At 34.9% G+C, this 16,213-nt stretch overlaps 2 protein-coding genes across 2 annotated transcripts in view; both read left to right on the top strand.

Annotated features, from left to right (window-relative positions):
• The window catches only part of LOC127964936 (uncharacterized), a 48,229-nt gene extending 45,342 nt beyond the window's left edge, over window positions 1-2,887 (top strand). Inside the window, exon 5 of the mRNA XM_052565485.1 lies at window positions 2,608-2,887. The gene's annotated coding sequence lies outside the window, so the exon portion shown is untranslated. The remainder of the gene's footprint in view (window positions 1-2,607) is intronic.
• The window catches only part of LOC127964884 (NACHT, LRR and PYD domains-containing protein 12-like), a 1,383,583-nt gene that overhangs the window by 1,133,989 nt on the left and 233,381 nt on the right, over window positions 1-16,213 (top strand). The gene's annotated exons all lie outside the window — the stretch shown is intronic.

Below are 16,213 nucleotides of genomic sequence, written 5' to 3'. Positions count from 1 at the left end.
TCTGGAGAAGAGGAACTTCCACTTGATATCATCATGAGAAATGTGTCCCTGCTGTATCTTGATTTAAATACAATTCAAATACAATTTTTTTTATTGGCACGGTATGAAAACATATAAATACATAGTAAATTAAGTACCTTTTCAAATAAAATGAGAAACAAAGCACAATATCAATTAGAAATGAAATACAGAATATAGACTTAAAATTCACCAAATAAATAAAACTGCAAACAGAAATGTAATTGTTTGATCAAAATGATTGCTACTGACAATAGTAGGAACTGGATGTTGTTGGTTCAGCTGTGTTTGATCAGGGTTGGAGCCAGTGAAAACTTTTTGATTTGAAGTTCAAGGTAAATTGTACTTTATTTTGTGCGTCAGGAAACATGCAAGTATCTTCTGCTGCATCCAAAAGGTTTTCACGCCCCAGCTCTTAATGCATCGTGTTTTCTTCAGGAGCATCAGTGAGTGTGTGAATCTTCTGTAATAGTTGTGTTTGAGTCTCTCAGTAGTCTTCAGTGTGAAAAGATGAATCTCAAAATCATACAGTCACTGCTGGAAAGAGTTCAGATATGCAAAAGATGCTGGAAAACTGAAGAATCTGCAGGAGCTAGAGGATTTCTATTATTTTTAAACGTAATCATCTATTATATAAAATATCTTACTCAGGTCAGAACTAAAAAATTACCATGCATTTTGTATGATTTCTTATTTTGTTAAAATTATTCACTATTTCTCAGATTCTGTAACATTCGTATGCCGCTGTAAATATCAGCATCTTAAACAGATTACAGCATATATTTGCTGTGTTTCATTCTTTAAATCTTCCTCTTAAACATGTAACTCAATCCGAGCAGTCATCTCCTTTAACCATCTTCAAGAATCGGCTTAAAACACATCTCTTCCATCTTTATTTGACCCTCTAACTTTAACATTCACTATTCTAATTCTATTCTTTAAAAAATCTAAATACCTTTCTAATCTTTTTGTATTCTATTCTATTTTCTTTTCATTTATTATGCAATTGTATATGTGTGTGTGTATGTGTGTAAAGACCTCTAACTAGCTTGCTCTATTCTTTTATTTTTTTATTCTATCTGTTTTCTTTTTATTTATTATATTAGTTAAAATCCCATGCTATGTGTACTGTGTTAACCTAACTGAGACTTGTTATAGCACTTATATATCATTGCTCTTTTTGTTGTTTTTGATTGCTTCCACTGTCTTCATCTGTAAGTCACTTTGCATAAAAGCATCTGCTAAATGAATAAATGTAAATGTAATGTAAATGTGTAATAAGGCTTTCAAAAAAAAAAAACTATTCTGATGCAAAAATGCTGATGAATTTGAAATGATTATGTGGATTTGTTTCTAATTGTTTAAGCAACGTAATTAATTATATATGGTTAATAAACATTATTTTAAACATGCACTTTTTTTCAAAGATAGTCGTGTTATTTTATTGCTTTGCAGAAACGTGCATTAGTAATATTTCACATATTACTAATGCACGTTATAATCATATTTCGATGTGTCTCTTGTGTCCTCGGGAGAGAAGACAAAAGCTGGTTTTCCCTCCAACTGAAATTGTTTTTTTTTTTAAATTCCAATATAATTTGAAAATGTATCATATTTAAGAACAGAATTCTAATTTAGTTTTTTCAGCTCTAGTGTCTAATACACTGAGCTCCAGTTAATTTCAAAGAGAGTTTCAATGTGGTTTATTGTAACACTAGTGTGATCTTAATTTTATCAAATTGTTATAATCACAACTATTGAGTTTACAGTCCTGCTACTAGCATTTTATTCAGACTAATATAAAAAAAAAAAAAAATTTCCTCAAATGTTTCTGCACATAACATTAATACAAAACTATCTGAATTTTGGATTGTGTTTTATTTTATTTATAAACAAGTGTAATTTAACAAAAATGAATAATATATGGGATTTTAAACAGTTTTTAATTAGATTTAGATTTTTTTGTTAGTTTTTTCACTTTAATATTTAATGTTTGAAATTTAACACAATGGATTTTTAAGGCAAAGTTTTCTAGACATGTATTTTCAACAGATGTTTTTGTTCTGACTTCTTAGACTGCAAATATCCAGTTTTTAAAAATACAGCTTCAAGTTTTCAAAATGAAGAAATTCGGAACATCAAATTAAATTTTCAAAGTGCAGAAATTCAGATCGTACAGAAAGAAGGTCAGAGGTCATTCACAGGGAGATCATCTCCGAAAGGAACGAAGCATTTTGTCCAATCACAGAGCTGCAGCAGATTTCTGGCGCGAGCGTCCGGCTCAGGAGCTCATTCTTCTGCTGATCATGAATCCAGAGGTAAGTGATTTTTAATCATTTATGGTTTATATTTAGATATTATGTTAGCATTCCCAGCATGTGAAACATTAGTCTAAGCGGTCTCTGGTGTTTGTTTTAAAGTATATTTGGTGTAAAAGTAGCATCACCGTGTCTATACGGGACCACAACAGCTTGAAGTGACAAAGCGGCCTGTAAAGAGCTCGGACTCTGTCAGAAACAGAACAGGAATCCGTTTGCTTTTGGAGATTTCACATTCAGTGTAGACACTATCACTGATTATAATCCACAGGTTCTTCTGTCTTCAGTCTGGACGAGGTGTGAGCGTCATAACTCCAGGGACGGATGAACACACGGCTCTACTGGACACGTACTCGGAGAACTAGACCAGAGGGACCCCGCCGAAATACTGCTGCTCCCGGAACCAGATTTCAGACAGACACCTCAGATTTCTGAACCAAGTGGAGCTTGAATGAGATTTACCAAAGAAAAGAAAATATGAGGCAGAACGCACGCTTGCTGTTCTCTGGTGAATTCTCTCTTCATGAACAACAATGTAGAGCTGTGCACACAATGTAAGTAAGAGATTAATTTGACAGTGTGAACAGCTTCAGTGATTATAATCAGAGTTTTTGAGAGAGCTTGAACTCTTGCTAGACTGAAGTCAATGATAATGTTCTTGATTCTTTGCTCTCTTTCTGCTAGATACAGCTACAGACTGATCGACTCCATGCCACGCCGCAGTGCTGCAGTCATTCAGGCAAAAGGAGCCCCAACTAAGTATTGAGTGCTGTATATGCTCATACTTTTCATCTTCATACTTTTCAGTTGGCCAAGATATCTAAAAATAAATTATTTGTATTGGTCTTAAGTTATATTCTTATTTTCTAAGATACTGAATTTGGGATTTTCCTTAGTTGTCAGTTCTAATCGTCAGAATTAAAGGAAATAAACTTTGAAATATATCAGTCTGTGTGTAATGAATGAATATAATATACAAGTTTCATTTTTTGAATGGAATTAGTGAAATAAATCAACTTTTTGATGATATTCTAAGTATATTTCCAGCGCCTGTACATTAGGCGTTGCGTGCACATGTCCGTTAAGTCCACGAGACCATAGTGTGTCTCATTTATCATTTTAGCGTTCAGAACATGGTTCAGAAGGGCTAGCTGCAGCATGGAGCAATGTGTGCTGAAAGGTTTCTCATTGGTTAAAGGAGTTTTACTGTTGGCCAATCAGCAGTAAATATACATTTACGTAAATCCTTTAGACAAGAGAAGGTTGCAGTGATAAGACATGAGGTAATTATTCATAATACGTTTATCTATACTTTATATACCACAAATATGTATATTAGCTTGTTATTAAACGATCATAATTTTATCATATTTTATTGTTGTTGACAGACATATGTACAGTGAGACAAAACGATGATCGAATCTGCATCGAAGGTGAAGCCCTCAGAGATGATATTGTTCACATCAGTGTCCTTTTTGTGCAGTACAGTACAGCATACATCCTGTAAGTATAATAATTATTACAACCTCTGCTATTACAACTGTACTAAGATCAATCCACAATCTATGAAGACGACTAGACTTAATAATAAAATTAAAAAAAGAATTTAGAGTGTGTTTCTACGTTTTTGCTGGATGTCCAACTAATGTAGAGAATATTCAAAACACTGGTTGTGAAGAACCCTTTCCAGAGAAATATAAAAGGAAATGACTGTGTAAATTGCATTGATTTTAATCCATCGATATTGTAGTAACAATATATTGTAATCTTTATTTGCTGGAAAATGACAATCAGTCAAATCAGTGTTTTTAGCACACCTGACACATCCCTAAAACTGAAATTTAAAGCAGAACGTGCTCCACTCGCAGGTTTGTGTCAAAAGCCAGCTAGTGTAGCATATGTAAGCACACTGACGTATGCAACATTTATTTTTACACTGTTAATCAGTCTGACATTTTCACTTAGTGCAGGACAATGTAAGAAAGATACTACATACATTTAAATCTTTTTTTAATATACTCCACTTTTTCACTGCCTTACCATCATCTTAATGTTTATGCAGGTTTATATATATATATAAGTATTTAGATCTAAGTCACGGTCTAAGCATGATCTGTTCTGTTGTTCTGATGAAGGAAGCTTGTGTTGAGGAGGATTCAGTGTCTGTTGAGGCCCATGTGAATGTGTTATAAAGTGAGTATCTGAAACACATCCAGACACATGGACTAACAAAGACCACACAACAGGAACATTCTCCTGGAGACGTTGAGAAAGCACATGTCTGTGGAGGATGCACTCAAAACACCCAAACTTACAGTAAGAACACCTGCTGGAGTGAGTATAGTAAACATCACCTGTAAAATATCTTGTTTCAAATCTTTTCAGGTAATATTTTATTCTTCTGTACCATTTTAGTCCATCTGTTACAAGTCTTATAGCAATGAGATTTAGAATTTTGTAAAAGATTTATCAGTGTATAAAAGAAGATGAAATGCATCGTATATTGTGACCCTTACATTAGCTTCTGATTGTTTCTGCAGTTCTGTACTGTACGTAGCTCCACTGTCTGAGCCAAAGAGGATGCAACAGAACAATTATTTATTATTATTAATAATAATTATTATTATTATTTTTCTGCAGTGGGACCCTGCTACACGTTTCCTATCATACAGCTGATGGATACTGACTGTAAGATGTCAATAATAGTTCGAGGGCTCAGTGTGGTGACAGAAGAATAGATGCACCAGCCTTGATGAAGCTTCACAACAGCCTTCTGGATGTATTTTGTGTTCAACATTACATATCCAACACACCTGAGAAAGACACTGACTTTCCTTCAGAGGCACATTCTCAACATTAGAAGATGGAGACAAGCACTGTCAGTAACTTTACTCTGAATGATTAGCCTCTTGTATTAGATCCTCATGCCTTGACTGTACCATTGCCCAAAGTGCACTCGAAGCACGTTCACTCTTCTGAAGTGAATCCAACATGTCGAGTTGTACATGCACATTTAACCACATTTTAGTATAACCTGTGGTATAGATGAGTGCCAGTCAACTTCTTTTGTGATTCCATTCTTGTAGAAAACATGCACAGGAAGCATATTTACTTTATACCTTTTGGTAACAAACATGACTGTCTCAGTGAAGATTCAGCAGTACAGTTGTGTTATAATATAACGGAGAAGGGTCTGGCTCTTCTGCTAGTGACAACACTTACAGTCTTTTTTATTTTATATTTCGTTCTACTTATTGGAAACTTGTTTAATTCTCTCAACATGAGTTTATTCTCTTGTGTAGGTATGTTTGACTGGAAGTCTGTCAGTCCAGATGTGAGGAAGACACACAGAGTGGAGCTGGAGCTCAGCAGATGTGATGCTGTAGATACTGTGGACATGGAAAGAAATTTAGTGTCATTTATAATTTAGTGGATTTGTGAACTATATATTTTTCTCTATCAGGCAAAACCTAGTTTTCTAAGGTAACACTTTACAGTAAGGTTTCATTAGCTTGACATTGATGTATTAACTAACATTATCTATGAGCAATACAGTTGATACAGGATTTATTAAACTTTGTTAGTTAATGAAAATAAAGCTGTTCATTGTTTGTTCTTGTTAGTTCACTTCACAGTGTATTAGCTAATGTTAACAAATACAACTTTTGATTTTAACTTATGAACAGCTAGTGTGACGTTAAGAGACGTTTGCATCCTCGAAAAATAATTGTAATTTGTTTTTGATTATTGATAAATCAATCCCTAAACTTGCGCTGGTGATGACGTCAGTAAGCCGCGCCATGCAGAAGATTTGAAGGTACTCTCAAAAGTAATTTAAAATAATATTCCTAATATGATTAACGCCGTTTTTACCTCGGAAGAATTAAATGTAGTTTTACAGGATTATTTTGAATTTATTGCTTCCTTTTAATCTGTAGGGTTGTAGCTCGCCAGCTTTTTGTTTGTTTGTTTTTAAAATCCCCCTAGAACCATTCCTTTCGTTTCACCAGTGAGAAACCTTTCGACATGTCCATTGCTCCAAGCTGCAGCTTCCCCTGGAACCACTGACCTAAAATCATCTGATTTGAAGCAAATCAGTCAAACAGGATTAGTTTTTATGTTATGTTTATGTAAATTATTTTTTACTTCACATCTGCAATGTTTATGGTCTTTTTGGACAGGCTAAGAGATATATTTAAACCGTTTAGGTGTGTGTGTGTCACCTGCGCACCGCTGACACAGATGATTGATCAAACAATAAATAAAGTCTATTTCTTTATGAACAGGAACGGACTGGGAGTAAAATATGGCCCTGGATTTTCTCCCAAATAGGCCCAACACAACTAGCAGTCGCTACTACTACAGCAATCCTGTCGCATTTATGACAAATAACATCACAAAACCCACAGTGACCCAGCTGACAAAAACAATAGAAACCTTCAAAGAAATATGAATTATTTCTACTACAAATACCACTCCAAAAATTAAAAACCATCAACTATTAACCATCAAAACCATTCAATAGTGGTTTCATGTAGTGTGTCTTGGGACATATTACATCAGGATTTAGTGGTTTTAACAAAAGCCATGAATAGAAGGTGAACAATTACCAGTAGAGACCAACAAACACCATGACAGTCTCCATTAAAACCAATACAATCTTCATTACAACCAGTAAAACCATTACAAATTATGTGATGTTTTCTATTTATTTATTTTTAAACAGGATTGAAATAAATGTATTATTGTATGAACTAAAATACTGGAAATTACTGCATTAAAATCAGAATGCTAAATGTATATGATAATGATAAACATAAACCTATAATGTAGAAACCTGAAACAACAGATTTCTTTAATTTGAGTATTTATATGTCTCTGTGTATTTGTGTGTTTGTCATATTAATCACACGAATCACCTTATCGGCTACTTCTTCATTTATTCTTTTGTTCTAACTCAATATCCCTCAAATGTACAGTTCCCCGTTGTAGACTTGCTCCTGTGTCTTTATGAATGAATGGAATATTTATGTCAGACATTGTGGAGTGATAAATAGCAGTGGATGTTCGGACCTGTAGTACTTTGTGCTAAATGCTGTATATAGTGAGAGAGGCGGGCGAATGTAACCTGATGTAACTGTTGGCTTTTCTCCTTTTAGCTCCGGGATGAGCAACTTTGATAGTGAAGAGCGCCAGCATTTCTTCTCCTTTATACCAAGGGGCCAGATTACTGATCCACGTCCACTAACCTCTTACACCGTCTTACTCAGTTTCTTTTTTACTGAAGGAAATTAAAGTATAACTTATGGTTTTTAAAGATTTTATTAACTATAAAACTATTAAAAAAAAAGAAGAAAACTTCCTTGTCAGTGGACAGCAATATAACCCCAACAAGCCAAAGTAAACATCTCAAGAGCATTGACTGTCAATTTACAACAAACAAAAGCACAGAGGTCCTTTTTTATTAGTGTCCTAAAGAACATTCTCAAAACAACCTGAGAGGACAGCTAAAAAGGGCTTGTTAAAAAATGTTTTCATTATTATTATTCCAAATGGTACCATAAAATAACCTGGTATCTGCAGGATTTTCAAAAATCAAATTTAAGACATTTAAAGATCCTTTTAAAGTCTGCACTTCACATTTCATCCTTTAAACAATAAAAAAGGGATGAGTAGAAAGTATCAGTTATTATATTAATTTAAGCAATTATTATCAATTAATTACTGTATTAAATATAAACAATATATGAAATATGTCTTGTTTAGATTTTTATAATGCATTAGCTTTTTGCCGATCCACTGGTTCACATTTAAAATATGAAGCAAAAATAGCAGATGGGTTTATTGAAAAACATTTTTTTCTCCAGTAACTGCATCACACAGAGCTGATGTACAGAGCTCAAGTTTATTCAATGAAATCATAACCTTTTGAAGTTTAATGGTCATATTAGTCCATATAGCAATTATTGTCTTTCCGTCCCCAAAGATCTCTTTTAATTTAGACTCCTTTTTGTACTAGGCACCGTCGTGACCTTTCATCGTGATGATGTAGTTCCCTGTCAGTTTGTTGATCAGCTCAATCCGAACTATTGAAGGTAAAAAGTACAAATTATATATATATATTTTAATTACCTATCGTTTCACTAGACAACAACCTCTTCTTCAGCTGTGATCACGTACAGCCCATTTAAACACTTCAAAGACTTTTAAAACTGCATCGATTTGGATTTAAAAACAATGGTAACCAATGAAGTCCATTGTTAGAAGAAAAATCCAGAAATGTTTTCCTCAAAAAACATAATTTCTCTCCCACTGAGGAAAGAAAGACATCTTGTACCTTTTTTTTTTTGTGTGTGTCTTTTCTGTACCTTTATTTCTGAGAGTGTATCAGTGGGTGTGTAAAAAAAAAAAAAAAGTTTATAATGTTGTCATGAAGATAAGAGCCTGGTTTTTCGGCGGCCTCCCTCTATGTCACCTACAGCAGCAGCAGCGCGCCAGTGCCGCGTCAGACACGCTTCTGGTGTGTAAAGACAGAAAACGCGAAGCAGCCACCACGCTTCTGGCACGCAGCAGAGACGCCACGGAGCCAGTGTGTAACCGGCCTTAAAATGATTCACACTACGAACTCCCAAACTGACAAATGATTCGCGAACCCGCTCCGAACTCCGAACGGACTCAAATGATTCACGCTACGAACTCCCGACATGACAAATGATTCGCGATCCCCAGAATGACTCTAATGATTCGCGATCCCGCTCCGATCTCCCAAACTGACTCAAATGATTCGCGATCCCGCTCCGAGCTCCCGAACTGGTTAAAATGATTCACGCTCCAACTCCCAAACTGACTCAAATGATTCGCCATCCCCAAACTGACGATAATGATTCGCGAAGCCGCTCCGAACTCCCGAATGGACTCAAATGATTCGCGCTCCGAACTCCCGAACTGAGTCAAATGATTCGCGATCCCCAAACTGACTCTAATGATTCGCGATCCCGCTCCGAACTCCCAAACTGACTCAAATGATTCGCGATCCCAAAACTAAATCAAATGATTTGCGATCCCGCTCCGAGCTCCCGAACTGATTAAAATGATTCACGCTCCGAACTCCCAAACTGACTCGAATGATTCGCGATCCCCAAACTGACGATAATGATTCGCGAACCCGCTCCGAACTCCCGAACTGACTCAACTGATTCGCGATCCCCAAACTGACTCTAATGATTCGCGATCCCGCTCCCAACTAAAAAAAAAACTGACTCAAATGATTCGCGATCCCGCTCCGAACTCCCGAACTGACTCAAATGATTCGCGATCCCCAAACTGACTCTAATGATTCGCGATCCCGCTCCGAACTCCCAAACTGACTCAAATGAATCACGCTCTGAACTCCCGAACTGACTCAAATGATTCCCAATCCGAAGTTCCCATCCAAATCAAATGACACCGCCAGCGCTACTATTGGCTTAGTTCTCTAATTTCATAACATTTACTGGAATTAAGGTACGAAAAGTATGTTGTTAACAAATAAAATATCGATATTTCCATTCCGAACTGCTTTCCACGTCGAAACATCCACGAACATAACCAGGTGAGCAGATCACTCTCTCACTATTTGATTGCTCTAGTCTTCATCCACTCATCATCGTCATCCACCAATCAGAACACAGGAGAACTCTTTGACCACAGCTGCTGTGCTTCAAAAGCTCTTGCAGCAGCTCAACACTGGTTTTCTCTGAGGTGGTTGGGTCACATCAGATTGTGGTTAATCTTGCAGATCATGACTTATATCTACTCTTCCTCTCCCTGCAGTTTGGTAATATAAAGATTCCTCCTTTGAACTCCCACCTCTTCTGTGGGTTTTATTGTTCTGGGTCTGAATTTGGGCTCCTGGGGTCTCAAAAAAGAAACATTTTCAATCTCCAAGGTGAACATTATGACAACAACAGTGTTGTGCTAGTTACTAAGAAATAGTAACTAGTTACTATTTACCTAATTCAAAAAGTAATTCAATTACTTTGTTGATTGCTTACACCAAAAAGTAATGCATTACTGTTAAAAGTAACTTTTTAGTTACTTTTTTAAAGAACTTTTTTTTAATGTTCCCATTAATGCGCTTTTATGCGTTATGGTCTATACAACCACAAAGTAAAACAGAAGGTAATTTTTAAACACTATTTTGATTACGTCGGACCAGCACAAACTGAATATTGTATATCACAAGGATTTCTGAAATAAATAACAAAACACCTGAATAATATATTCAGAATGAAAAACTAAAGTGGCTTCTGCATCATGAAAGCTGTTGTGTTGAGCCCTTAAAAATATTCCTTTCCCAGCATAAGTATGAATACTATCAACAATGGACAACATAACAAAACATTTTGAAATAAATAAATGAAAGCAATCTGAATTATTCAGAATCTGTTTCGAGAAACATACACACAGGCTGCATGTTTTCAACAATGTTTCACCTGTATGAGAAAAACATACAGAGAATCACTTAAGACACTTTGCTGTAGACCCATTCCACATAATAATATTCATTTAAACTGTATGTTAACACGTAGGAGCTTGCTGCATGAATCCGTGAGTAGGCTACAGTTTACAAATCCATGGGAACGGATTGTGAAAGTGTGCGCGCAGATTATGAATTCGTGGGTACAGATTCAAAAATCGAAAAACTTTTTCAAACTGTTTGGATGGAGTGCATGTATGGACAGCATCCCAAATGCAAACTGAAAAGCTTGTTAATTTATTTACTTCTCACAATAATAATAATGACTTTTGGTTTATAAAGCACATTTATAAAACCCAATGCACTTGTATCAGTATAGATCTGTAACCTCAACACATTTTAGCCTACCTATCAGTAGAATAAATAAAAACCATGATTTTTGGGGGTGAAAACTGTAAAAACATGTATATTATGTATAATATTTGTAAGAAAGGTACGTCTGTTAAAATTCTCAGTCATCCAGGTCATAGTTTTCCAAGAAGGGTTGGATAACACAGAGGTTAAATACCTGGCAATCCCCATCAGTCATTTAGAAATGAAGAAACCCCTTGGATGAGAGGCAATATCTTCAAATATGGACGTACCAAGTCCATTTGCCCTTGATTTAACCCTTTTTGGGTATACAAAGACAAAAGGCACATACACAACCCCAAAAGAATTTAACAATCTTCAACAGTTTCATGTTTAAAACATGTTGAGAGGTTTAATCCAGGATCACCCCTACTGGATTAAGACTCTCAAGGCTTCAGCTAAATTATTTAATAAAATATCATTACCCCTAGGTGATAAATGAACTTCGTCCTTTAGAAACAGTTGAGGCTTGTTAAATACAATTTGAGGGTGATGCACGATACCCCCCTGCACTCCCAAGACAAAGGTAGCCATGACACTGTTCACCCATTTACGGGACTTGTCAATTTGTCCCAGAAGGCCCGATCTCCACCGACGTCTCTGGGTGATGTCAGACAGCACAATGGTCATCTGAGGGAAACGCCGATAGAGATGTTGCAGATCGATGCTCTTCCTGCATCCCAAGTCGTTCCCGCCGCAGTGAATCAGCAGGACATCCGGGTCTGCTCTTCCTCTGAGGGACCGGTAGAAGAAAGGAAGGAGTCCGTGCCATCGAAGTCCACCCCAGCCAAACCAGTGAACCTGGGCCTCTCTTCCCCACGACGAATGTAGCTGCTGCCCATGATCCAAATCACTGCATACAGCAATCACAATCAAAACATTGTTTTGTCAGTGTCAGTACACATATTTTAACACACACAAGTAACTTGTCTCGGGTCATTGATTTCTTTCTATCCGAACAAAACAGAAAAAAGCCTATGCATACAATAAAACACAAATTAATTGATCTTATCTGTTCATTGAAATAATAATATGACAATATAGGTATTACACAAGGTGTCATTTATTATTTTATTCTCTCTTATGGTCAATGTGTTGCTTTCCATATTTTCTAATACATTTCTAAATGATACTATATCTACATGGCTTACCTTTGTTGTTATCCATGGTGTAACAGCTTATACTGTCTGTGAAAATAGTGCAGTTGAAGTTCTGAAAGAAGTTTTTGAAGTTGAGGAAAGAAAAATGAAAAGGGCAACCATTAGTTATAGATGTTATTGGTGACATTCGTTATTGTCCATCTATTGTCTATGTTATTTAACAGGCCAAAGCAGACGTTTTTGTCCATAGCGATTTACAATATAACTTTTTTTATACAGTATGACTGATTTGTCCATTTCTCTTGCAATGTAGATAACAGTTAACAACATTTTGTGGTTATATTCGTTAAAACTGCTGCTGCTATTAACGTTATACAACACCATGTGCATCAATTAACGTGCTCAGCAAGCACGTTATCTTTAATTTAGTCGTGCTTAAATAATATTTAAAATATGCGCGCTCCCTGAGCGGTTAAATAAATATGACTCATTTAACTTACATTCTACTTAGCTGTTTAAAATTAATTACTAATGTTCTTCAGTGTGAAAAGATGAATCTCAAAACCATACAGTCACTGCTGGAAAGAGTTCAGATACGCAAAAGATGCTGGAAAACTGATAATCTGCAGGAGCTAGAGGATTTTTATTATTTTTAAACGTAATCATCTATTATATAAAATATCTTACTCGGGTCAGTACTAAAAAATTACCATGCATTTTGTATGATCTCTTATTTTGTTAAAATGATTCACTATTTCTCAGATTCTGTAACATTTGTATGCCGCTGTAAATATCAGCATCTTAAACAGATTACAGCATATATTTGCTGTGTTTCATTCTTTAAATCTTCCTCTTCAACGTGTGTAATAAGGATTTAAAAAAAAAACTATTCTAATGCAAAAATGCTGATGAATTTGAAATGATTATGTGGATTTGTTTCTAATTGCTTAAGCAACGTTATTAATTATATATGGTTAGTAAACATTATTTTAAACATCCACTTTTTTCAAAGATAGTCGTGTTTTATTGCTTTGTAGAAACGTTCATTAGTGATGTTTCGCTCTATGTGCTCTCTTGTGTCCTCGGGAGAGAAAACAAAAGCATATTTTCCCTCCAACTGAAATTATGCTTTTTAAATTCCAATATTTTTAGAATTTCTTTTTTTTTTTTTTAATGGCTTTTGCACATAACATTAATACAAAACTATTTGAATTTTTTAAAAAGTGTAATTTAACAAAAATGAATATTACATGGGATTTAAAACAGTTTTGTATTAGATTTAGATTTTGTTTGTTTTTTCACTTTAATATTTAACATTTGAAATTTAACAATGGATTTTTAAGGCAAAGTTTTCAAGACATGTATTTTTTTAATTTTTTGCTTTACTATAGCGATTTATTTTTAGATACGTGGTCTGAGTCTTTCATAGAGTTGTTTTATAAACGCAGTAACTTTGAAATCAGCTCTGAAAGTTCCTGTCAGTTTTTAAAAACTAATTATGATTTAATAACATGTTGAATGAATTTGGTAAGAACGGTATTCTGTTTTATTTACATAGAGGTTATTAATATAGGCTGAACTATAGTGTTTTTTATAGTGTAAAGGTGATATTATGGTGCATTGCTCGTTAAAAGTTAGGCTGTTAATATAATATAGAGAAAGATCGTTCTAAATTATTTTTACTATATTATTCAAATCGAAACCATTATTTTATCTATTTTATTTTAAAAGGTTTGAATTATTACTGATTTTTGACTGTAGCATCACTACCAATAGCCGCGTGTCGACATGTATAATAATTAGCACAGATGATTAATTTAGCGCTGTAAACGCGCGTGTGAGGGGCGGAGACGCGCCGCGGAGCGTCAGACGCGCATGAGGACCAAACACAGCAGAACGGTATGGAAACTTCACTCCTCTTATTATTTCTCTTTTACTATAGCGATTTATTTTTAGATACGTTATCTGAGTCTTTCATAGAGTTGTTTTATGAACGCAGTAACTTTGAAATCAGCTCTGAAAGTTCCTGTCAGTGTTTAAAAACTAATTATGATTTAATAACATGTTGAATGAATTTGGTAAGAACGGTATTCTGTTTTATTTACATAGAGGTTATTAATATAGGCTGAAATATAGTGTTTTTTATAGTGTAAAGGTGAAATTATGGTGCATTGCTCGTTAAAAGTTAGGCTGTTAATATAATATAGAGAAAGATCATTCTAAATTATTTGTACTATATTAAAACGCATTTATTTTTTACATTGGTTGGTCGAAGTTTTCAGATTGTCACATCGGAGTCTGTTCGCTACTCGGTTGATTCAGATCGGCACTTCGGAGCATGTTCGCGACTCGTTGATTCAGATCGGCACATCGGAGCATGTTCGCGACTCGGTTGATTCAGATCGGCACTTCGGAGCATGTTCGCGACTCGGTTGATTCAGATCGGCACTTCGGAGCCTGTTCGCGACTCGGTTGATTCAGATCGGCACTTCGGAGCATGTTCGCGACTCGGTTGATTCAGATCGGCACTTCGGAGCCTGTTCGCGACTCGGTTGATTCAGATCGGCACTTCGGAGCATGTTCGCGACTCGGTTGATTCAGATCGACACTTTGGAGCATGTTCGCGACTCGGTTGATTCAGATCGGCACTTCGGAGCCTGTTCGCGACTCCGTTGATTCAGATTGAGTCTCCGGGGACTGTTTGTGATTTTTTTTTTTTTTTTTAATTCAGATCTGTACTTCGAAGCAAGAAGTGTTTGTCAAACAGTTCATTAGTGATAACTGAATATTTGGGCCTGAGGCTTTTTTTTTCTAACCTGTCGATTTGATTTTTAAATGATTTCAATGACAGGAAGTTGCATGTGTTGTGTTTTATGAATTGTGGATGGATTTATCAACTGAGAAATAAATTTGAACAGAAATGATCATGAACTCTTAAAGATGATGATGAAAAGAAAAGGTAATATTGCATATAAAATTATATCCAAGTATGAACTAACTTGCGCAATACTTTAAATATTCTTACCCTACCCTAAATCAGTGAAGATGTTTGGCTCAGTTTACAGAAAGTGTACGTCACACATCCTTTCATTATTATGCAACATAGATTTCTCCTCAGATGAGTATTTAACATCTTTATTCTTGTGGGGATTAGTGTGTAAGTGCTACACACACACACACACACACTGGTCAGAGTTTGGGATCAGATTGATTTTTTATGTGTTGTTGTTGTTGTTGTTTTTACAGGAGTTTACTCATCAAAATTGCATTTATTTGATCAAAAATACAGGAAAAAAAGTGAAATATTATTATGAAGTAAAACAACTTTTTTTTATTTTAATATGCATTAAAATCTATTTTATTTCTGTGATTGTCAGCATCATTCCTCCAGTCTTCAGTGTCACATGATCTTCACAAATCAGAATAATATGATGATTTATTATCAGAGTTGTGCTGCTGAAACTGTGATACTTCTTTCAGGATTCTTTGATGAATGAAATGTTAAAAAGAAGAGCATTTATTTAAAATAGAAGTCTTTTCTAACAATAAACAATATAGTTCAAAAGTTTATAACTCTTTTAGGATGTATTAAATTGATAAGAAGTGAAATCAAAGATTAATATTGTTAGAAGAGATTTATATTTTGAATAAACGCTGTTCTTTAAAAAAATATAAGAATCCGGAAAAAAGTATCGCAGATTCCAAAATAATATTTGGCATCACAACTATTAATAATTCTAATAATAAATCATCATATTAGACTGATTTCTGAAGATCATGTGACACTGAAGACTGGAGGAATGATACTGAAAATACAGCTGCACATCACAGTTATAAATTATATTTTAAAGGATATTAAAATATAAACCATTATTTTATATATTTTATTTTGATAATTTTGAATTATT

Source organism: Carassius gibelio, chromosome B9 (genome assembly GCF_023724105.1).
Source record: "Carassius gibelio isolate Cgi1373 ecotype wild population from Czech Republic chromosome B9, carGib1.2-hapl.c, whole genome shotgun sequence".
In the NCBI taxonomy this organism is placed as follows: domain Eukaryota; kingdom Metazoa; phylum Chordata; class Actinopteri; order Cypriniformes; family Cyprinidae; genus Carassius; species Carassius gibelio.
This window is presented reverse-complemented; position numbering and strand designations above follow the sequence as displayed.